Source organism: Callithrix jacchus, chromosome 15 (assembly GCF_049354715.1).
Source record: "Callithrix jacchus isolate 240 chromosome 15, calJac240_pri, whole genome shotgun sequence".
Classification (NCBI taxonomy): domain Eukaryota; kingdom Metazoa; phylum Chordata; class Mammalia; order Primates; family Cebidae; genus Callithrix; species Callithrix jacchus.
Genome location: NC_133516.1, coordinates 74,284,099 through 74,309,287, shown reverse-complemented (window position 1 = coordinate 74,309,287; position 25,189 = coordinate 74,284,099). Strand labels below are relative to the sequence as shown.

General features: G+C 40.6%; 1 long non-coding RNA gene across 4 annotated transcripts; it reads left to right on the top strand.

The window, feature by feature from the left end:
* The first annotated feature begins 869 nt into the window (after positions 1-869).
* On the top strand, positions 870-24,767 carry LOC144579591 (uncharacterized). Of its 4 annotated transcripts, none has more exons than XR_013527559.1 (5): positions 870-1,411; positions 2,493-2,590; positions 4,726-4,788; positions 24,365-24,475; positions 24,570-24,767. It is a non-coding gene; the product is annotated as an uncharacterized LOC144579591 (long non-coding RNA). The 4 variants fall into 4 exon arrangements; XR_013527556.1 differs by having other exon boundaries at positions 870-940; positions 24,570-24,765; XR_013527558.1 differs by lacking the exon at positions 870-1,411 and adding an exon at positions 1,498-1,617.
* The last annotated feature ends 422 nt before the right edge of the window (positions 24,768-25,189 follow it).

Here is a 25,189-nt window from a genome sequence, read left to right as displayed (position 1 = left end):
GGTAGACAAAAAGAGAAAGAGTTTGAAATTAAGGAGAAAAGTTAAGAACCTGAAGGGACTAGTCCATGAGGCTCAGTATCCAAATAATGAGTTTCAGAAAAAGAGAACAGAGGAAGCCCAGAGATAGATGGGGACAGAGAGGGAGGAATCTGGCAACTAGAAGGTGAGTGTTCACATTGAAAAGACCCACCAAGTGCCCCACCAAGGCACATTATCCTGCAACCTTAGAACTCTGGAGACAGAGGCCCCACAGGCATATGAAGACAGAGAAACAGAAGAAAAAATCGAGAACCAGAATGACAGAATGCATTTGTGTTCATTTCCCATGGCTGCTATTAAAAAAGAAGTACACATTTTGTGGCTTAAAACAATGTAAGTTTGTAAGTTCTGGAGGTCAGAAATCCAAAATGAGTTTCACAGGGCTAAAAATCCAAGTGTTGGCTGTTCGGTGCTCCTTTCTGGAGACTCCAGGGGAAAATCTGTTTCTTGACTTTTCCAGCTAGTGGCCACCAGCATTGGTTGGCTTGTGGCCCCTCCCTCCATCTTCAGAGCCAGCAGGCTCACATTTTCACATCTCTCTCTCCCTCTCCCCACCCTGGCCTTGGCCTCCATCCTCACACCTCCTTCTCTGACCCTCCTGCCTTTCTTGTTAGGACGCTTGTGATCACATTGGGCTGCCCACATAGTCCAGAATAATCTCCCAATTCTGAAATCCTTAACTTAGTCACATCTGCCATGCCCCTTTGTCATGTAAAGTAACATGATCACAGGTTCCAGAGATTATGACATAAGCATCTGTCTTAGTTAGTGATAAAGGAATACCTGAGCTGGGAAACTGTTAAAGAGGTATATTTGCCTCATGGTTCTGCATTCTGCACAGGAAGCACAATGCCAGCATCTGCTCCTGGGGAGGCCTTGGGAGATTCCACTCATGGCAGAGGTAAAGGGAAGCCTGCTTGGGCAGAGGTCACATGGTGAAAGAGTGAATGAGAGAGAGGGGGAAGGTGCCAGGGGCTTCTAAGGGGCAATGGTGGAACCCAGCTGGCAAGGGAGCAGTAACATACCCTCCATTCTGCATGAAAACCACCTCCTGCCTAGATGACTTCTCTCCTCAGCCAAGCTACCAACCAAGGGCAAGGATAAAATAAAGATGCTTTCAGATGTAAGTTCTCAAAACATTTACCTGACACACATCGTTTCTCAAGAAACTCCTGGATGATGTTCTCAAACAAAATGAAAGACTAAAAATCAAGTAAGAAGAACATATGGGGATACAGAAGATAGTAGGTCCGATATAGAGAGAAGTAAAGGGTATCAGCAAGATGGCATTGAAGAGATTCTAGAAGAAAAGCCGTGATGCTGTCCAGATTGGAGTGGTTCAGGAGATTCCAGAAGAGACTTCTTTGAGAAGGTGAACTGATGGTTATCTGGTGCATGTGACCTTATTGTGAGGAAATAAAGGCAGTGGGTCAAGTATTTGGGATCTAATTGAAATAAGAAATCTAACTGAGCCCATGAACAGACTTGCAGGGCAGTCTGTTAGAGACCATTTAGACTCAGAGTAACAGTTCATTCATTCATTTAGTCATCAAATGTCAGGTGCCTAGTATGTACCAGGTACTGTGTAAGGTTTGGAATTTTCTTTTTTTTAACTTTTGTTAGAGATAGAATGCTTGTTCTAGGAAAAATTAGTTTTTAGACAAAAAGTTTTTTTTTAGCAAGGCAATTTTACTTTTTGCAGAAAGGGTGCTACTGGTCAGCAATTTTGCTATGAGAGCACACTGAACAAAGGAAAGGCAGGAATATTTACACACTGGGTCTTTACTGCTGTGTCTTATCTTCATTGGTTGGAGCTGGACTTTAGAGTCTAAGCTAAACTTGATTGGCTAACAACTTAACACTTTCTTGAATAGGTAAAGGCAATGGAGAACAAAAGGAAAAGAGGAAGTCGCTTGCAAAATGACTTAGAAAAGTAATAACGTTTCTAAATAAGGAAGGGGCATAGTCTGCGAGCTGGGATGAGCCTACGAGCATGACCAGCACAAATATCTTGGTTAAAGTACAAGGACATAGAATGTACTTATTCTTTAATATGTAATAGCTACATAGGATAGGGGTGAACAAAGCATTACTAGTAAAAAGCAAGAAGGCTTTGAAGAAAGTTAGTCTTTAAAATAGACTATTATTTCTAACATTTATTATTATTATTCTTTAACACTTTTATTTTAGGTTCACAGGTACACGTGCAAATTTGTTCCATAGGTAAACTGTGCTATGAGGGTTTGGTGTACAGATTATTTCATCACCCAGGCAATAAGCATGGTACCTAATAGGTATTTTTTCTGATCCTCTCCCTCCTCCCAGCCTCCATCCTCAAGTAGGGCCTGGTGCCTATTGTTCCCCTCTTTGTGTCATATGTTCTCATTATTTAGCAACCACTTATAAGTAAGAACCTGTGGTACTTACTTATAACCTGTGGTACTTACTTACAGGTACTTCCTGTTAGGTTTGGAACTCTGGGTGTTTGGGTAGAGGATCCTATTGGATGAAGGCCTAGAGTTACATGATGGCTCTGTGGGGTCAGCAACTGGTAAGTGAAGGATGGCTGGGGCAGGAAGGCTATTGGAAATCACTGAGAGACAAGGGGGCAGGGCTGGGGCCCAGGAAGTGAGGAGCTTCCGAGCAGAGCAACCCTGTGGCACAGTCTATGTTAGGAAATTAGTGACATGAGTGCAAGAGAACAATATAGTCATTTTTGCTGGTGCTCTCTGTCTCAGAAGGAAATCATTTCCCACCACAGACGTTGAAGGCAGACACCTTGTTTTGCTGAATGAGGTGGACAATCCAGGCTTTTGATTTGTTTACTAAAGCAAATTTTAAAAATCAAAGTATAGCCTACATACAAAACATTAGAAATGGTGCAGCCCAGTGAATTCTCAAACAGTGAGTTCACCTCCACAACCAGAATCCAGACCAGTAAATGGAACAGGAACATTCTTGAGCTCAGTTCTCACTCAGCAAAAGCCTGTTTGAAGGGCAGCCTGTTTCCAAAGGGGCAAGAGATAGACTTGCCTCTCTGGTGGGGCAGCGGAGATTGAATTTTAGATTCACAGTAATTGGGTTCAAAGCTCATCTGTGCCACCTTCAGGAGACAGACCACTGCACATGGCACATGCCATTTGAAACAGGACTGATAAGGCGTTCCTCACCTGTTGGCTGTGAAGATCACATGACTTAAAGTGAACAGAAGCAATCCATGTACAGTCAGCACTTAAGTCTGTGCTGCAGGCTTGATACTGATGCTGGAAGGCTTCAAGAGAGGGCTCTGGATGCAAACTTTCTGCTCTCTTCCAGGTCCATGAGAGAGCCTTGTTAATGGACCCTGCAGCCTTCTGGAGAGCTCTAATCTCAAAGCCTTCCCCTATAGCCTGACCAGCCATCCTGGTACCTGCTGTCTAAGCAGCACCTCATGCCTTAGCTTATCACCAGCTCTCTGGAGGGCAATTTTGATGTATCTAACAAAATTTAAAATTGGTATGCTCCTTGAATCAGAAATCATAGTTTTAGGCTGAGCGCAGTGGCTCATGCCTGCAATCCCAGCCCTTTTGGAGGCCAAGGCAGGTAGATCACCTGAGGTCAGGAGTTTGGCAAAACACTGTCTCTACTAAGAATACAAATATTAGCTGGGCATGGTGGTACGCTCCTATAATCCCAGCTACTGGGAAGGCTGAGGCACCAGAATTACCTGAACCCGGGAGGCCAAGGTTGCAGTGAGCTGAGATCTTGCCACTGCACTCCAACCTGAGTGACAGAGCGAGATTGTGTCTCAAGAAATTAAAAATAAAAATAAAAAAAGAAATTGTAGTTTTAGAAATCAGTCCTAAAGAGGTATTTAGCCACATGCACAAAGATTTTGTTGCTGCATTTCTTGAACGTCTGAGAAAACTTTGTCTTCTAGTGGTCAAATAAATTATGGTAGGAATACACCATGGAGTGTTCAGAACCCTTAAAAAGGAAATAAGGCAACCTAGCACTTTGCCTATAAAGAGCCACATGGTAAGCATCTACAATACGGAACAAACAACCTTGTATGAGTTTGCTACACTGCACAACAAACCACCTAGCACTTTGCCTGTAAAGAGCCACATGGTAAGCATCTACAATACGGAACAAACAACCTTGTATGAGTTTGCTACACTGCACAACAAACCACCTAGCACTTTGCCTGTAAAGAGCCAGATGGTAAGCATCTACAATACGGAACAAACAACCTTGTATTAGTTTGCTACACTGCACAACAAACCACCTAGCACTTTGCCTGTAAAGAGCCACATGGTAAGCACCTACAATACGGAACAAACAACCTTGTATGAGTTTGCTACACTGCACAACAAACCACCTAGCACTTTGCCTGTAAAGAGCCACATGGTAAGCATCTACAATACGGAACAAACAACCTTGTATTAGTTTGCTACACTGCACAACAAACCACCTAGCACTTTGCCTGTAAAGAGCCACATGGTAAGCACCTACAATACGGAACAAACAACCTTGTATGAGTTTGCTACACTGCACAACAAACCACCTAGCACTTTGCCTGTAAAGAGCCACATGGTAAGCATCTACAATACGGAACAAACAACCTTGTATGAGTTTGCTACACTGCACAACAAACCACCACAAACACAGTGACTTAACACGATTTATTTTCTCTCCATCCTATAGGTCAGAAAACTGGCAGCACATGGCTGGATTCTCTGCTCTGGGTCTCACATGACTGAAATCAAGGTATTGGCTGGCTGGGACTTTGTGTGTAGGCTCTGGGGAAGAACCATTCAGGCTGTGGATAGAAGCCAGCTCCTTGTGTCTGTAGGACTGAGGGCCCTGCCTCCTGCCGCCAGCCCTTCAAGCATAAGCCCTCCATGCTTCACATCTCTCTGCCTTCCTCTTTTGCTTGTAAAGACCCATATGCTTTCACTGGATCCACTCTCAAAACCCAGGATAACTTTCCTATTTTAAAGTCAATTTACCTTAATTAATCTGCAAAGTCACTTTGCCATGTAAAGTAACATATTCAAGGACATGAAACCAGGTGGTGAAGGTCATATGGCTTTGAGAGCAGCACTGCCTCTGCGGCACCTACTCAATTCTGCTCTTTCAGTGTAAAAGCAGCCATTGACAATATGCAAAGGAATACACACAGCCACAGTACGGAAGGAATATGTACATCAACAGCACATAGTGGCATGTGTATTTATGTGCACAAGGGCCTCAGAACACAGCTGGAAGAATACTTTTCAAATCCTTCACTGTTATTTTCTCTAGGGAAGGGAGTGGAGGCTGAGGCTGGGAATCTAGGAGCTGTTCCCATTTTATTCTGCATACTTCCCTATCTTGTGATGACTTCACAATGTAATGATTAAGAAAAATTAAAAATTGCACATGCATTTACATATATAAATATTAATATATGTAAAAAAAACCTTAACCAATAATGGTGAATATATCTGGGGAGGAGGGAGTATAAGGAACTTGCTTTCTAAATTACATATTCCTGTGATATTTGCTTTTTTGTTACAGTGAGTCTCTATTGTTGTGAATAGAAAAAACTGTATATTTTTCATTGTACTAATGTCTACGAAGAATTTATGCAAAGAGCTAGATATTAAATATCTCCAAAGTTCATCTATCCTGGATAAATGCTTATGCTACAACTTTGAGTTAAAAATGCAAGCAGCAGGCAGATTCCTTGAGGTCAGGAGTTCAAGACTAGCATGGACAATATGATGAAACCCCGTCTCTACTAAAAATATAAAAATTAGCCAGGTATGGTGGCAGGTGCCTGTAATTCCAGCTACTCAGGTGGCTGAGGCAGGATAATCACTTGAACCCAGGAGGCAGAAGTTGCAGTGAGCCAAGATTGTACCACTGCACACAGCCTGGTGACAGAGTGAGACTCCATCTTGGAAAAAAAAAAAAAAGAATAGAAAAGTGCAAGATGAAGAGTATACCCAGAAAATGAATCCAAGGACATAAATATTCATAGAAAATGACTGGAAGGAAATCCACTAAGATGTTAACAGTGGGTGTTCTAGGCACTGAAGTCATGGATAATTATTTCTTCCTTTCTAGTTTTTAATGCTTCTCAATTTTCTATTATAAGTATGTATTATTTTTATAATTGAAAAAATAAGCACTATTTTTTTAAAGTGAACATAATTGCCAAGCGTACAGCAGTATTCATGTCAATGGGTTGCCAAATTTTCTTCCTGGCAGGGAAGCCTGCTTGGAAAACGGTATAAACTAGAGGTGTTCTTGCCGAATATGGGTTCCAAAATAAAAAGGAATCTGAAGATGCATGGGTGAGAATGAAAAGATGGTGTCATTTTTACCATTGAGGAAACAGGAGGGCTCTCCCATGCTGGCCAAGCCAGCAGCCTAGCAAGGCTGGCCACAGTGGGGCAAGTCCCGCCCCCTTACCAGACAACCAGAAGCATTGACAGGGGACCCATCCTGGCCCATGCTTAACACATGCTAATGAGCTGCTATTTTCCATATAGACCAGATTTCTGGTTCCCATCATCCTTACCTCGCATACATCTTTAACCCTAATGCTGTGTGCCATTCCCAGCAGGTGGCTTTCTGCTTGCTTCAGAGGGGGTTTCCTCTGGAAGGTTAATGATAGTTTTCCAGTGGATGTTAGTGGATATTCTCACTGCTCAGGAGAACGCATGTCCGAAACGCAGCTATCACTGCACAGGACTCCCCATACGACACAGCTGTGACATTTCAGCCACTTCCCCTTTTCTGCAGTTCCTGCCCCAACAGTTTGAGCTACTGCTTCATGCAAGGTGCTCTGGGACAGCTGAATAGGCAAAGGCTGCACTGGCCCTCACAGAATCTCACAGACGGTGAGAGATGAAACATACCCAGAAAAGGAGACTCCATGTGAAAACAGTAAGAGCCATAAGAAAGGTCAAGGTCAAGTGCTTTCTGGAAGAGAGATTAATTTGGAAAGTGGTGATGAGGAGTTTTAATGGAGGGAGTGACAGTTGAGGTGTGCCTCAAAGGATTCGAGAATTTATTTGTGGTAAGATGAGAAGAAAAAGCAAAAGTATTCCATCCCACTCCCCAAAAAGTAGCATGAACAAAACAATAATTTTTTATGACTCTTCAGGATCTAAAGCATTACTCACCTGCACACTGGTCTGCATCAAGCCTGCCTATGAGTTATTACACTAGGCTCTGATCCCCCGATGAGGCCAACAAACATATGAAAAAATGCTCATCATCACTGGTCATTAGAGAAGTGCAAATCAAAACCACATTGAGATACGATCTCACACCAGTTAGAATGGCGATCATTAAAAAAATCTGGAGACAACAGATGCTGGAGAGGATATGGAGAAATAGGAACACTTTTACACTGTTGATAGGAGTGTAAATTAGTTCAAGCATTGTAGAAGAGAGTGTGGCAATTCCTTAAGGATCTAGAAGTAGAAATTCCATTTGATCTAGCAATTCCATTACTGGGTATATATCCAAAGGATTATAAATCATTCTATTATAAAGACACATGCACATGTATGTTCATTGCAGCACTGTTTACAATAGCAAAGACTTGGAACCAACCCAAATGCCCATTGCTAATAGACTGGACAAGGAAAATGTGGCACATATACACCATGGAATATTATGCAGCCATAAAAAATGATGAGTTTGTGTTCTTTGCAGGGACATGAATGAATGCGGAAACCGTCATTCTCAGCAAACTAACACAAGCACAGAAAATCAAACACCGCATGTTCTCACTCATAGGCAAGTGTTGAACAATGAGAACACAGGGACACAGGGAGGGGAGCATCACACACTGGGATCTGTTGGGGGGGGTTGGGGAGGGACAGTGAGGGGTAGGGAGTTGGGGAGGGATAACATGGGGAGAAATGCCAAATGTAGGTGATGGGGGGATGGAGGCAGCAAACCACATTGCCATGTATGTACATATATATATATAAAATAAAAGTATAGAGTGCCACCACTGTGACACTCAAGGGCAAGCAAAATAAAAAAATAGTAATAATAATTTAAAAACTTCCCTTCTCCATCTTAAGCGCTCTAATAAGGAACCAACAAAAAGGGTCTGAAACCTCAACTTTGGTCATCACATGTGTGGTGCAAACTGAAATTACACTAGGAAACCAATGTATTCCGTGGTGAGGTTGTGGGAAGACAGGCACACTAAGACATCGCTGGTGTGAATGCAAAATGCTACTACCCACCATGGAGGGGAGTTTGGCAATATCTGGCCAAATCATACAGCCTTTGAGTAGAGTTATCACCTCTAGAAAAAGCTGTGTGTAGAGTGTATCTTGTTTCATTTTACAAAAATGACCAGGAGGTTTGGAAATTTAAAAAACAATGTAGGAACTCTTTTTGGAAATAAAACATTGTTTTATATTGAAAATAATTAATTTTTGCTGTCTTTCATTTCATATTTGAAAATCTATTCGATACTTTTGTCTTCTTAAAGTAAAGCATAGTAATGATGAAACAGACATGGTCACAGACAGGCCTCAGAAGCTGACCCTCTCAGATAAGAGGCAATGTGACCCACAGCACAGGAGCGACATAAGAAGGTAACATTTGTACTATTAGTGACTTTGAGGTTCAAATTGAGATCCCTCACCTTCAATGGGTCTTTATTTCTCACCAGTAGGCAACTTATTTACACATCTTTTGGGGTCATATCTCAGCTTAATCAATTTGGTCTCAGTGTACAACAGTTTAACATAGAGCCACATTCTAATAGAGCAGAAGAACTGCCAAAACCATCTAGTCCAATTCCTCCTCAATTTATAGTGAAATAAAACCACATGATATTTAAATGAATTGCTTAACACAGCTAGTGAAAGACAAGGCTCAGGCTCAGATCCAAGTTTGCTAATTCCAAGGTCAGTGCCCATCCTATGATGCCACATAGTCAGCTATCATAAAAATCCTTTTCCCCTTAATCAACAGTAGCGTACATTTCTTGAGACAAGGATATAAATAAAAGTAGTTTAAAGCATTTTAACATTGCTGTTATTTTATAAGATTTTTTTATAAGAAGGCAGGGACCTTCATCTCTGTTGTAATGGACATAGGTCAAAACCATAGAAGAGAACAGTGCCCTGGTACATAGTAGATGTTAAATAAATATTTGTTCAATAATGAATATACTAAGTGGTATGAGTGGATCCATAGAGAAGAAAATGTAATTCTGATGTTCCTCAACTATCAGATTGGCAAATCTGAAATAACAAATAATTGAGTATTGTGCTATCATAGACTGCAGCCTCAAACTCCTGGGCACAAACAATCTTCCTACGTCAACCTTCTCAGTAGCTGGGACCACAGGCATGCACTGCCATGCCCGGATAATTTATTTTATTTTTTGTAGAGATGGGGGTCTCACTATGTTGCCCAGACTGGTCTCGAATTCGTGGCCTCAAGTGATCCTCCTGCCTCGGCAATTATTTCTTTAGGATAAATTCCTGAAGGTAAAATTGTTGCGTAACTGTATAGTTTTAATGTTTTGATACAATAAACTGCCAAATTGTCTCCTCAAAAAAATATTGTGCTACTTTATAGTGCCCATTGCCTGAAACTTCACCTACCTTGGGTTTTATCCATTTTAAAAAATTGTATGGGAAAAAAAATCAAAACAGATCTGGTATTTGACAGGTATTTTTAAGTGTGCATTTATCTTCAAGTAAAAGAAACTTTTTGTGACTGATGATCTGTTCATTCATTTTCTTTTATTTCTTCTTCTTTTTTTTGAGACGGTTTTGCTCTGTGACCCAGGCTGGAATGCAGTGGTGCCACAGTGCCTGGCTAATTTTTTTTGTTTGTTTGTTTTTTGTTTTTTTTGTGGAGACAGGGTTTTGCCATGTTGCCCAGACTAGTCTCAAACTCCTAAGCTCAGGTGGTCCACCTGCTTCAGCCTTCCAAAGTTCTAGGATCATAGACATGAGCCACTGTGCCAGCCTGGCCTGTTCATTCATTTTCTTACTGAATTGTAGAAGTTATTCATATAGGAAGATATTGGTTGTCAATTTTATATATAACGCAAAACTTTCCCCAGTCCATATTTGATTTTAACCATTTTTCTGGTGGTTTTTCACATGCAAACATTTACAATCTCAGGTAGTCAATTTTAACATCATTTGATTTTTCTCCTTAAATGTCCTTTCCCTACTCAGGAACTGCTTATAATTTATTTTTATTTTTTCTTTTATTTCCCCTTTTTAAACTCTTGCAACTTAAAAATATTAAGGGTTTCTTGTGTTATATGTTCTCAGATGTTATCTTATTTTTAAATATGTAGGATTTGAAAAAATAATTTATTAAATAATCCCTTTGATTTAACATGACGTATCTTATGTACACCAAATTCCCATGTAAACACAGATCAGTTAACGAACTTTTTGACTCATTCTCTCCACATAGCAAAGAATCCTAGAAAGTCCTTCTGGCCTCTTCTACAACCTGGTGATGATATATGAGATTTTCCATTCTCTAAGTTTTCCTTCTTTCTTCCCAGAGCTGCATATTCACACTCTTCACCCATTTTCCTTCAAATAGGAGGGAAATGTTCTTTGTGAGAATGTTCTGTATTTCCTTGTGTGGGCATACATGAAGAGGAGGATATTTATTAGCTTAAAATTTCTCTCAGGGTCCCAGCAAAATACCTTAGTGGACTATCTGATATGTTGAACTTCATTCTGTTCCAGCGACTTAGTTGCCCATTCTTCCTTCAGTAGCACATTGTTTTAATTCCTGTGGAGGCATTTTAGTGTGTCAGTATTTGATGGAACAAGTCACCTCTCTTCACTGTTGCCAATTAAAAGAAAAAGACCCCAAAACTGTTGATTCTCTGCTATGAAATACGAGATTATATTCTTACACTTGTTTTCTTCACCAGCATTTTATTAGCTATATTTAATTAATTTTCTATTTTGTCAAGTTTTATAACGTTTACATTTAGTTCAATAAACAGTCTCCACTTGCTTAGTTTCTGTTATTTTGTGTGTGTGTGTGTGTGTGTGTTTTGTTTGTTTGTTTTGTTTTGTTTTTGACAGAATCTCACTCTGTCACCCAGGCTGGAATGCAATGGCACGATCCTGGCTCACAGCAACCTCCATCTCCTAGGTTCAAGCAATTCTCCCCAGCCTCCCGAGTAGCTGGGGCTACAGGCACAAACCACCATGCCCAGCTAATTTTTATATTTTTATCAGAGACAGGTTTTTGCCATTGTTGGCTAGGCTGGTCTCGAACTCCTAACCTCAAGTGATCCACCAGCCTTGGCCTCCCAAAATGTGGGGATTACAGGTGTGAGCCACCATATCCCGCCCAGTTGTTTAGTTTTTGTTGTGTTCAGATGAGTTTACTATTTCTGTGATTATATGACATAACAACGGCTTTTCTCTTTTTTTCAAGACGAAGTTTCTCTCTTATTGCCCAGGCTGAAGTACAATGACGCAATCTTGGCTCACAGCAACCTCTGCCTCCTGGGTTCAGACAATTCTCCTGCCTCAGCCTCCCGAGTAGCTGGGATTACTGGTGTGCGTCACCATACCTGGCTAATTTTTGCATTTTTAGTAGAGATGGCGTTTCACCATGTGGGTCAGGCTGGTCTCAAACTCCTGACCTCAGGTGATTCATCTGCCCCAGCGTAACAAAGTGCTAGGATTACAGGCCTTCTTTTTTAAATTGCATTTTATCCATTACTATTAATAAAAAATTAATCTCATCATTGGTTATATTTATAGTCAAGTCATTTTTTTAAACAAGTGCCATATGTGATATTTCTTAGATTCTTCCATGTTTAAATATGACTTCCTGTTTCCTTTCTACTGAAGAACTCTTTGGCTGGTTATAATTATTTGGATCTCACTTTCTTCCCCTCAGAACACTACCAGTCTTACTCTACTGCAATGTTTATTGGCATTGAATACTGCTCTAGAGAAATCCAAGGCTGATTTTTGTCCCTTATAAATTATTTGTTTCTCTACCTGAATGCCTAAAGAATTCGGCCTTTACTCTCAAAGCTTAGTAGCTTAACCAGGTTAAACATATTGATTGTACTGTGTGCTTTCTCTCCAAACACTGTGTGCCCCTTTAACCAGGTTTTATTTTTCCTCCATTACAGGGATCTTTTACTCATTTTATTTGTGAATATTCTTTCTGGTCAATGTCTTTGGTTCTGTATTTGCAGAATTCTAATTATCCTTATGTCATTATACCTTCAAATCTGTCATCTTTTCCTTAATTGCTTTAGTCTCCTGGTATTTCTCCTCTGAAATTACTGTGAGACCCAAGATCATGCCACTGCACTCCACGCTGGGTGACAACGAGACCCTGTCTCAAAAAAGAAGTAAAAAGCAATAAAATCTCCACAGAAGTATGTTTATGACTCGAGGTGCTATGCTGCAATATTCAACTGCCCCACTTCTTAACGTTTTCAGTCAAAGAGTCTCTGCACTTAACCTTGAATTAGTGGTATTTGGGAAAGTGAAATCATCATGCTGGGTTTTTTTTTTCTTTTTTAATTTTTTATTGGATTTTAGGTTTTGGGGTACATTAGCAGAGCGTGCAAGACAGTTGCGTAGGTACGCACATGGCAGTGTGCTTTGCTTTGCTTCTCCCCTTCACCCACATTTGGCATTTCTCCCCAGGCTATCCCTCCCCACCTCCCCCTCCCACTGGCCCTCCCCTTTCCCCCCCAATAGACCCCAGTGTTTAGTTCTCCCCTTTCTGTGTCCATGTGTTCTCATTTTTCGTCACCCGCCTATGAGTGAGAATATGCGGTGTTTCATTTTCTGTTCTTGTGTCAGTTTGCTGAGGATGACGTTCTCCAGATTCATCCATGTCCCTACAAACGACACAAACTCATCATTTCTGATTGCTGCATAATATTCCATGGTGTATATGTGCCACATTTTCCCAATCCAGTATATTATCAATGGGCATTTGGGTTGATTCCAGGTCTTTGCTATTGTAAACAGTGCTGCAATGAACATTCGTGTACATGTGTCCTTATAGTAGAACGATTTATAGTCTTTTGGATATATACCCAGTAATGGGATTGCTGGGTCAAATGGAATTTCTATTTCTAAGGCCTTGAGAAATTGCCACACGGTCTTCCACAATGGTTGAACTAATTTACACTCCCACCAACAGTGTAAAAGTGTTCCTTTTTCTCCACATCCTCTCCAGCATCTGTTGTCTCCAGATTTTTTAATGATCGCCATTCTAACTGGCGTGAGATGGTATCTCAATGTGGTTTTGATTTGCATCTCTCTGATGACCAGTGACGATGAGCATTTTTTCATATGATTGTTGGCCTCATATATGTCTTCTTTCATAAAGTGTCTGTTCATATCCTTTGCCCATTTTTGAATGGGCTTGTTTGTTTTTTTCCTGTAAATCTGTTTGAGTTCTTTGTAAATTCTGGATATCAGCCCTTTGTCAGATGGGTAAACTGCAAAAATCTTTTCCCATTCTGTTGGTTGCCGATTCACTCTAGTGACTGTTTCTTTTGCTGTGCAGAAGCTGTGGAGTTTCATTAGGTCCCATTTGTCTATTTTGGCTTTTGTTGCCAATGCTTTTGGTGTTTTGTTCATGAAGTCCTTGCCTACTCCTATGTCCTGGATAGTTTTGCCTAGATTTCCTTCTAGGGTTTTTATCGTGCCGGGTCTTATGTTTAAGTCTTTAATCCATCTGGAGTTAATTTTAGTGTAAGGTGTCAGGAAGGGGTCCAGTTTCTGCTTTCTGCACATGGCTAGCCAGTTTTCCCAACACCATTTGTTAAACAGGGAATCCTTTCCCCATTGCTGGTTTTTGTCAGGTTTATCAAAGATTGTATAGTTGTAGATATGCTGTGTTGCCTCCGGTGTCTCTGTTTTGTTCCATTGGTCTATATCTCTGTTTTGGTACCAGTACCATGCTGTTTTGATTACTGTAGCCTTGTAGTATAGTTTGAAATCCGGTAGTGTGATGCCCCCCCCCCCGCCCCCGTGTTCTTTTTGCTTAGAATTGACTTGGCTATGCGGGCTCTCTTTTGGTTCCATATGAAGTTCATGGTGGTTTTTTCCAGTTCTGTGAAGAAAGTCAATGGTAGCTTGATGGGGATAGCGTTGATTCTGTAAATTATTTTGGGCAGTATAGCCATTTTCACAATATTAATTCTTCCTAACAATGAACATGGAATGTTTCTCCATTTTTTTGTGTCCTCTCTGATTTCATTGAGCAGTGGTTTGTAGTTCTCCTTGAAGAGGTCTCTTATGTTCCTTGTGAGTTGTATTCCAAGGTATTTTATTCTTTTTGTAGCAATTGTGAATGGCAGTTCGTTCTTGATTTGGCTTTCTTTAAGTCTGCTATTGGTGTAGACAAATGCTTGTGATTTTTGCACATTGATTTTATATCCTGAGACTTTGCTGAAGTTGCTTATCAGTTTCAGGAGTTTTTGGGCTGAGGCGATGGGGTCTTCTAGGTATACTATCATGTCGTCTGCAAATAGAGACAATTGGCTTCCACCTTTCCTATTTGAATACCCTTTATTTCTTTTATTTTTTTTTAATTTTTTATTGGATTTTAGGTTTTGGGGTACATGAGCAGAGCATGCAAGACAGTTGCGTAGGTACACACATGGCAGTGTGCTTTGCTTTTCTTCTCCCCTTCACCCACATTTGGCATTTCTCCCCAGGCTATCCCTCCCCACCTCCCGCTCCCACTGGCCCTCCCCTTTTCCCCCCAATAGACCCCAGTGTTTAGTACTCCCCTTTCTGTGTCCATGTGTTCTCATTTTTCATCACCCACCTATGAGTGAGAATATGCGGTGTTTCATTTTCTGTTCTTGTGTCAGTTTGCTGAGGATGATGTTTTCCAGATTCATCCATGTCCCTACAAACGACACAAACTCATCATTTCTGATTGCTGCATAATATTCCATGGTGTATATGTGCCACATTTTCCCAATCCAGTATATTATCAATGGGCATTTGGGTTGATTACAGGTCTTTGCTATTGTAAACAGTGCTGCAATGAACATTCGTGTACATGTGTCCTTATAGTAGAACGATTTATAGTCTTTGGGATATATACCCAGTAATGGGATTGCTGGGTCAAATGGAATTTCTATTTCTAAGGCCTTGAGGAATCGCCACACTGTCTTCCACAATGGTTGAACTAATCTACACTCCCACCAACAGTGTAAAAGTGTTCCTTTTTCTCCACATCCTCTCCAGCATCTGTTGTCTCCAGATTTTTTAATGATCGCCATTCTAACTGGCGTGAGATGGTATCTCAATGTGCTTTTGATTTGCATCTCTCTGATGACCAGTGACGATGAGCATTTTTCATATGATTGTTGGCCTCGTATATGTCTTCTTTCGTAAAGTATCTGTTCATATCCTTTGCCCACTTTTGAATGGGCTTGTTTGTTTTTTTCCTATAAATCTGTTTGAGTTCTTTGTAAATTCTGGATATCAGCCCTTTGTCTGATGGGTAGACTGCGAAAATTTTTTCCCATTCTGTTGGTTGCCGATCCACTCTAGTGACTGTTTCTTTTGCCGTGCAGAAGCTGTGGAGTTTCATTAGGTCCCATTTGTCTATTTTGGCTTTTGTTGCCAATGCTTTTGGTGTTTTGTTCATGAAGTCCTTGCCTACTCCTATGTCCTGGATAGTTTTGCCTAGATTTCCTTCTAGGGTTTTTATCGTGCCAGGTCTTATGTTTAAGTCTTTAATCCATCTGGAGTTAATTTTAGTGTAAGGTGTCAGGAAGGGGTCCAGTTTCTGCTTTCTGCACATGGCTAGCCAGTTTTCCCAACACCATTTGTTAAACATGGAATCCTTTCCCCATTGCTTGTTTTTGTCAGGTTTATCAAAGATTGTATAGTTGTATGTATGTTGTGTTGCCTCCGGTGTCTCTGTTTTGTTCCATTGGTCTATATCTCTGTTTTGGTACCAGTACCATGCTGTTTGATTACTGTAGCCTTGTAGTATAGTTTGTAATCCGGTAGTGTGATGCCCCCCGCTGTGTTCTTTTTGCTTAGAATTGACTTGGCTGTGCGGGCTCTCTTTTGGTTCCATATGAAGTTCATGGTGGTTTTTTCCAGTTCTGTGAAGAAAGTCAATGATAGCTTGATGGGGACAGCGTTGATTCTGTAAATTACTTTGGGCAGTATAGCCATTTTCACGATATTAATTCTTCCTAACCATGAACATGGAATGTTTCTCCATCTGTTTGTGTCCTCTCTGATTTTGTTGAGCAGTGGTTTGTAGTTCTCCTTGAAGAGGTCCCTTACGTTCCTTGTGAGTTGTATTCCAAGGTATTTTATTCTTTTTGTAGCAATTGCGAATGGCAGTTCGCTCTTGATTTGGCTTTCTTTAAGTCTGTTATTGGTGTAGACGAATGCTTGTGATTTTTGTACATTGATTTTATATCCTGAGACTTTGCTGAAGTTGCTTATCAGTTTCAGGAGTTTTTGGGCTGAGGCGATGGGGTCTTCTAGGTACACTATCATGTCATCTGCAAATAGAGACAATTTGGCTTCCACCTTTCCTATTTGAATACCCTTTATTTCTTTTTCTTGCCTGATTGCTCTGGCTAGAACTTCCAGTACTATATTGAATAGGAGTGGTGAGAGAGGGCATCCTTGTCTAGTGCCAGATTTTAAAGGGAATGCTTCCAGTTTTTGCCCATTCAGTATGATATTGGCTGTTGGTTTGTCATAAATAGCTTTTATTACTTTGAGATACGTTCCATCGATACCGAGTTTATTGAGGGTTTTTAGCATAAAGGGCTGTTGAATTTTGTCAAATGCCTTCTCTGCATCAATTGAGATAATCATGTGGTTTTTGTTTTTGGTTCTGTTTATGTGGTGAATTACGTTGATAGACTTGCATATGTTGAACCAGCCTTGCATCCCCGGGATGAATCCTACTTGATCATGATGAATAAGTTTTTTGATTTGCTGTTGCAATCGGCTTGCCAATATTTTATTGAAGATTTTTGCATCTATGTTCATCATGGATATTGGCCTGAAGTTTTCTTTTCTTGTTGGGTCTCTGCCGGGTTTTGGTATCAGAATGATGTTGGTCTCGTAAAATGATTTGGGAAGGCTTCCCTCTTTTTGGATTGTTTGAAATAGTTTTAGAAGGAATGGTACCAGCTCCTCTTTGTGTGTCTGGTAGAATTCGGCTGTGAATCCGTCTGGACCTGGGCTTTTTTTGAGTGGTAGGCTCTTAATTGCTGCCTCGACTTCTGACCTTGTTATTGGTCTATTCATAGTTTCAGCTTCCTCCTGGTTTAGGCTTGGGAGGACACAGGAGTCCAGGAATTTATCCATTTCTTCCAGGTTTACTAGTTTATGTGTATAGAGTTGTTTGTAATATTCTCTGATGATGGTTTGAATTTCTGTGGAATCTGTGGTGATTTCCCCTTTATCATTTTTTATTGCATTTATTTGGTTGTTCTCTCTTTTATTTTTAATCAATCTGGCTAGTGGTCTGTCTATTTTGTTGATCTTTTCAAAAAACCAGCTCTTGGATTTATTGATTTTTTGAAGGGTTTTTCGTGTCTCAGTCTCCTTCAGTTCAGCTCTGATCTTAGTTATTTCTTGTCTTCTGCTGGGTTTTGAGTTTTTTTGATCTTGCTCCTCTAGCTCTTTCAATTTTGACGATAGGGTGTCAATTTTGGATCTCTCCATTCTCCTCATATGGGCACTTATTGCTATATACTTTCCTCTAGAGACTGCTTTAAATGTGTCCCAGAGGTTCTGGCATGTTGTGTCTTCGTTCTCATTGGTTTCAAAGAACTTCTTTATTTCTGTCTTCATTTCATTGTTTACCCAGTCAACATTCAAGAGCCAGTTGTTCAGTTTCCATGAAGCTGTGCGGTTCTGGGTTGGTTTCTGTATTCTGAGTTCTAACTTGATTGCACTATGGTCTGAGAGGCTGTTTGTTATGATTTCAGTTGTTTTGCATTTGTTGAGCAGTGCTTTACTTCCAATTATGTGGTCAATTTTTGAGTAGGTGTGATGTGGTGCTGAGAAGAATGTGTATTCTGTGGATTTGGGGTGGAGAGTTCTGTAAATGTCTATCAGGTTTGCTTGCTCCAGGTCTGAGTTCAGGCCCTGGATATCCTTCTTGATTTTCTGTCTGGTTGATCTGTCTAATATTGACAGTGGAGTGTTAAAGTCTTCCACTATTAATGTGTGGGAGTCTAAGTCTCTTTGTAAGTCATTAAGAACTTGCCTTATGTATCTGGGTGCTCCTGCATTGGGTCCATATATGTTCAGGATCGTTAGCTCTTCTTGTTGTATCAATCCTTTTACCATTATGTAATGGCCTTCTTTGTCTCTTTTGATCTTTTTGCTTTAAAGTCTATTTTATCAGAGATGAGAATTGCAACTCCTGCTTTTTTTTGCTCTCCATTTGCTTGGTAAATCTTCCTCCATCCCTTTATTTTGAGCCTTTGTGTATCCTTGCATGTGAGATGGGTTTCCTGGATACAGCACACTGATGGGTTTTGGATTTTTATCCAATTTGCCAGTCTGTGTCTCTTGATTGGTGCATTTAGTCCATTTACATTTAGGGTTAATATTGTTATGTGTGAATTTGATACTGCCATTTTGATGCTAAGTGGCTGTTTTGCCTGTTAGTTGTTGTAGATTCTTCATTATGTTGATGCTCTTTAGCATTTAGTGTGATTTTTGCCTGTTAGTTGTTGTAGATTCTTCATTATGTTGATGCTCTTTAGCATTTAGTGTGATTTTGGAATGGCTGGTACTGGTTGTTCCTTTCTATGTGTAGTGCCTCTTTTAGGAGCTCTTGTAAAGCAGGCTTGGTGGTGACAAAACCTCTGAGTACTTGCTTGTTCGCAAAGGATTTTATTTTTCCTTCACTTCTGAAGCTCAGTTTGGCTGAATATGAAATTCTGGGTTGAAAGTTCTTTTCTTTAAGGATGTTGAATATTGGCCCCCACTCTCTTCTGGCTTGTAGTGTTTCTGCCGAGAGATCTGCTGTGAGTCTGATGGGCTTCCCTTTGTGGGTGACCCGACCTTTCTCTCTGGCTGCCTTTAGTATTTTCTCCTTTATTTCAACCTTGTTGAATCTGACGATTATGTGCCTTGGGGTTGCTCTTCTTGCGGAATATCTTTGTGGTGTTCTCTGTATTTCCTGCATTTGAGTGTTGGCCTGTCTTGCTAGGTGGGAGAAGTTTTCCTGGATGATGTCCTGAAGAGTATTTTCCAGCTTGGATTCATTCTCTTCGTCCCCTTCTGGTACACCTATCAAACGTAGGTTAGGTCTTTTCACATAGTCCCACATTTCTTGGAGTATTTGTTCATTCCTTTTTGCACTTTTTTCTCTAATCTTGGTTTCTCGTTTTATTTCATTGAGTTGGTCTTTGACTTCAGATATTCTTTCTTCTGCTTGGTCAATTCGGCTATTGAAAGTTGTGCATGCTTCGCGAAGTTCTCGTATTGTGTTTTTCAGCTCCTTTAATTCATTCATATTCCTCTCTAAGTTATCCATTCTTGTTATCATTTCCTCATATCTTTTTTCAAGTTCCTTAGTTTCTTTGCATTGATTTAATACATGTTCTTTTAGCTCACAAAACTTTCTCATTATCCACCTTCTGAAGTCTAATTCTGTCATTTCATCACAGTCATTCTCTGTCCAGCTTTGTTCCCTTGCTGGTGAGGAGTTTTGGTCCTTTCTAGGAGGCAAGGTGTTCTGGTTTTGGGTGTTTTCCTCCTTTTTTCGCTGGTTTCTTCCCATCTTTGTGGATTTATCTGCTTGTCATCTGCATAGTTGCTGACTTTTCGATTGGGTCTCTGAGTGGACACCCAGATTGTTGATGCTGAAGTATTTCTGTTACTTGGTTTTCCTTCTACCAGTCTAGCCCCTTCGCTGTATGACTGCTGAGGTCCACTCCAGGCCCTGCTTGTCTGGGGTGCACCTCTAGCAGCTGTGGCACAGCGAGGGATGCTACCAGTTTCTTTTTCTGCTATCTTTGTCCCAGGATGATGCCTGCCAAATGTCAGTCTTTTGGATATAGAGGGGTCAGGGAGCTGCTTGAGGAGACTGTCTGTACTTTATAGGAGCTCAATTGCTGAGCTGTGATCTCTGTTGTTCATTCACGGCTGTTAGGCTGCTATGTTTGATTCTGCTGCAACAGAGCTCATTAAAAAAACCCTTTTTTTCTCAAATGCTCTGTGTTGGGGGGTTCGGGCTTTATTTTTGGATGTTTGTTGAGGTGTCCTGCCCAGCTAGGAGGCAGACTAGCCACTGTTTGCCTGCCGAGGCTCCGCCCTGCTGTTGTGAGGCTCGCCCTGTTGGGGCAGGCTCTACTGTTCTGCTGTGGTCTCTGCCATGCCCTGCGGCGGAGTCTCTCTGTTGTAGCGGGTTGCCTCGGCAATGGCAGGCTGCGTCAGCAGTGGGCGTGTATCTCAGTTGGGGCAGGTTGCCTCGGTAATGGTGGACGCCCCTCCCCCACAGAGCGTCTCAGACCGACTGCACGGGATCGTTTGAAATCGCAGTTTTGATCGTCCCACTGGGCTAGCCCAAACGCTCTGTCCCTGCAATCCCCTGGGCTGGCCCACTGTCCATGTCTCGTTCAGTCTCAAGTCCAGCCCTCTCAAGTCTCAGGTTGCCGGTTCAACAGGGCACCCGGACAAGTGCACCCTGTGGGGATTGCTGGGTAGGGCCGGCTGCCACCACCCCGGCTGCCGGCTTCGCCAGGCAGAGATACTGCCAGGCATCCCGTGTCTCCTTTATACTTGGGAATTTCCCCGTTCTGTGGGCAACAAAGATCAGTCTGGAAATGCAGCTCCGACTCACCTCTCCGCGGATTCAAGGAGAGCTCCAATCCTGGGTTGTTCTCGCAGTGCCATCTTGAGCCCTCCATGCTGGTTTTATGAGTATTGTCCCAAGAAAAGAAGCAGTGTGAAATGAGCAAAGAAAGCAAAATCTAGAACACAGATCAAAAGACCAGGGGAAGCTGGGACTTTAAAAGTCAGGAATGACCAAGAGAATTCTAAGTCCTCCTCCCTTACTACATCCTGGAAATACTGGCTGGGAGAAGTGAAATTTTAAGGTTTCTCACCAGTCAATTGGAAGATACTGACATATAGTTAAAATGATTACTAATAACATTTACAAATTTTTCTTGAAATAACAGCCTTGGCCACACCCACATTTTCTTAGTTTTTATACATGGAATTGTGATTATTAGTGCTCCCTAAATTAGTAATGTGTGATTTTTGACTAGAAGACTTCTAAAGACATTTTATATGTAAATATTAGAAGCAACTATGATTCCTTAGGGAATTTTCCTTTCTTTTTACTGAGGTAAAATTTACATACAGCGACATGTGCAGATCTTAGTGAGCAATTCATTTTGACAAATATCTGTGCCTATGTAACCAACGCTCAATCAAGGTACAGAATGTTTTGATCACCCCAGGAATTCACTTGTGCCCACTCCCAGTCAACCCTCCAGCTCCAAGCAACCACTGCTCTGATATAGTTACTATAGATTATATCTCCTATTCTAGAACTTCATTTACATGGAATCATACAACATGTACTCTGTTGTGTCTAGCTTCTTTTGCTAAACATAGTATTTTTGGGATTCAAACAGTCAGTAGTTTGTTGTACAGGTCAGTAGTTCCTTCCTGTCTGTTACTGATGAGTAGTCTATTGTATGGATATACTGCAAATTAGACAATTTCCAACAATCTTTCTATTCTTCTATTGCTGGACATTTGCATTGTTTCAAGTTTTTTACTATTTTGTGTGTGCCTTATTGTGAACATATATTTTTGTTTCACATGGGCAAAAATTACAAGTGGAATCTCTGGGTAGGTGTATATTTTTTAGGAATCTGTACAGTATTTTCCAAAGGGGTTGTACCACTTTGTGGTACAAGACATTTATGACATTGATGTGGAGCAACTAGAACTCCCACAAGACATTTATGAGAGTTCTAGTTGCTGCACATCCTTGCCAATGTGGTTTTGTAGGTCTTTTTAATATTAGTCATTCTGTTGGGTATAGAATGGAGCCTTATTGTGTTTCAAACTGAATTTCTCTGGTGACTAATGATGTGAGCATTTCTTCATGGACTTGTTGATAATTTGTATTTGTTCTTTTTGAAGTGTCTAAGTCTTTTGCCTATTTTTCAAAATTGAGTCCCAGTGCCACTTTTTGAAAAATTAATTGACTACATGTGAGTCTATTTCTGAATTTTGGTCTATTTCAATAATCTTTTTGTTTATGCCTACACCAATACCATGCTGTCTACTGATTACTTAGCTTTATAGAAGGTCCTGACATCAGGTTGCTTGAGTCTTTCAGCTCTGGGAGGCCAAGTTTGAGACCAGCATGGCCAACATAGCAAAGCTTCATCTTGACTAAAAATGCAAAGGATTAGCTGGGCATGGAGGTGCACTTTTGTAATCCCAGCTACTCAGAAGGCTGAAGCACTAGAACTGCTTGAACCCAGGAAGCAGAGGTTGCAGTGATTCAAGATCGCACCACTCACTCCAGCCTGGGCGACAGAGTGAGACTCCGTCTCAAAAAAAAATTCACTAATTCTAGTTTTAGAATTCATCCATTTTTGCCAAAAGGGTCTACTGGCCTTTGATTGGGATCAGATTAAATCTATCTATCAATTTGGGGAGAACTGACATTTTAACTTTTATCAAATCTCCCAATTCATAAGTATATTTTTCCATTTATTTAGATCTTTAGTTTCTCCCAGCAGTTTTATATGCAAATGCATTTTGTATATATACAAAGTTTGAGTAAGTTATATGCAAATAGCCAATAAAACTACAATTATATGATTTTTTTTAAGTCTGCAGTTCTAAATGAACTGATAAAAGACCTAGCATGAGGCAGGAGAAGCACTCAGTAAACACTGTATTAATAATAGGCACTGGACACTCAGAATCCTCAAGTACTGCCATAATAATGAGTTCAAAGTGCAGTAGACGCTCTTAGTGAGAAAAATAATACTAGAAACAAAATTTAGTCTGAATGCAGTCTTACATCCTACCCAGTCTTAAACCCAAAGACTTGTTCCAGTGCGCATCACCTGCTTTACTCCAATGTCTTTCTTCTTTGTCCATCAAAGTTGTCCTGTTGCTTCCAACTGACTGCCACTGCCTGGGCTCAGGTGCTCTTTGGCCTGTTCCTGGCCCACTAAAATAATGTCCTAATTGATCTCTGTGCCTCAGTCTCTCCGCTGCCAATTCATCCCACATGCTTAAAGTTACTTATTAAATGCATGCCTGCAAGTTTAATATGTGTTTGTCTGTTATTTCTGCTAAATAAAAATGGTTCAGATACCCCTTCCTTGGGGTATTACTTGTTTTGTTTAATGTGGTATGGCAAATATATTCTCCATATACTCATGGTTATTAGTTAAATTAGAAATGATTAATCCCCAATTAATTAAAATTTAAAGCATGTGCTTCAAATAATGTGTTTAAAATATCTAATTATCACTCAGATTTCTGAGTTAGTTATAAAATTATTAGAAGAAAATATATTAATTCAAAGAGTGCATAAAACAGACTACATCTTCCACCCTGTAAAGAACCCCATTCACTTGCCATGAAATCAAGCCACTAGACTGTACTCGCTGCAGAAGAACAAACAGCAAATTGAGTCTCCTTGATCAATGCTTTGAGTTGAGTCTTCCCGACTGTGAAATAAATCATGACTTAAAATGTGATTAGCCCTGACTTGATGTAAATAAATCCATACTACCTAGAAGCCATGTTCTCAAAGATGGATAGTTTGCCATTGTGTAAATGACCTTAAGAGAAGACCTCCGTGTAATTTTCAAGATATAAATAAGCAACATGAAACCCCTACTCAAAAAAAAAAGAAACCCCTACTCAAGAAAACTATAGCTTTTTGCCTCAAAGTGGTATATCCATTTTATTTTCATTACCAATGACCCTATGATCCATTCTACAAACCTGACATAATTATGTTAAGAGAAAAAACAATACAAAATGATGTGGTGTGTTCCTGCATTTCTGCCTGCCAAATTGGAAGTGTAGAAAGAGTCATTACACCGCTTCGCTCCACTGCTGCATTCCAGCAGTTCAGATTGACAAAACAGCATCCATCATGCTTTGCATTACAATTTTTCTTTGCCATTTTCCCCTAGCTCATCATAACATAATTACATTCCATTTTTTTCTAGCCAGGGGCTGGTATTTTTTTTTATACAGGACAACAGCTGCAAAGCTCAACCTTGATGCCTCCTTAAAATGATGAAATGTGTTTGCTTTTGTTCCAGTCTTGGCAATTCCAGTTTTCACACTCCTGCTTGGCAGATTTTCTTGCTGCCAAAAAAATGCATTCAGCCCTGAAACTTTCATACGGATGTGCAAAGGAGCTAGCTTCCAAGGTACTTAGTACTTGTCTGTACTGTAATTTATCCTTGAGCCAACTTGTTTTGGAAATGTGTTGAGAAGACTAATGCTGTCTCATTCTTTTTATAGCCTCATAATTGCTAAAGGAGAATTGTCATTGTGTGGAACTGATCTGAACATTTTTATTCTTCTTTCTATTCATGTCTACTCATGGATGCTCACATCAACGCTTTCCGAGAGCTGGGAACATCGAGCCAAAATCTTCTCAATAAAAATCCTATCCTTCATGGTGAAAATTTTAAGATCTCAAACAAATGTTAATAATAACTAACAGTTTTGGGGGCATTACTCTGTGATAAAAATGTCCTAAGTAATTTGGTGAGATACCTAATGTATTCCTCATGGAAACCATGAGGGAGGTGCCACCATGACCCTCATTTTTCAGTGGAGAGAAAGGAGACTGAGAGGGTTTGAGAAATTTCCTTGAGAGGCCACAGAGATAGTGCTGAGCTGGGAGTTAGATTCAGGCAGCTGGAGCCCACACCACACCACTTGCCCTCTTGCCTCCCACTGCGGTCATTGTCAGCTCCCAAATACTCAGGGGGCCCAGATTTACCCCATTCCAGTCCTGCCAGGAGAAGTCAGGGCTCATGCCTCCAAAAGTAGCATGTCACTGTGAAACCCCAACAGGATGCAGCTACCTCATATTGTATACACTGGCTGCCTCGATAGAGGCTTTCGACTTCATT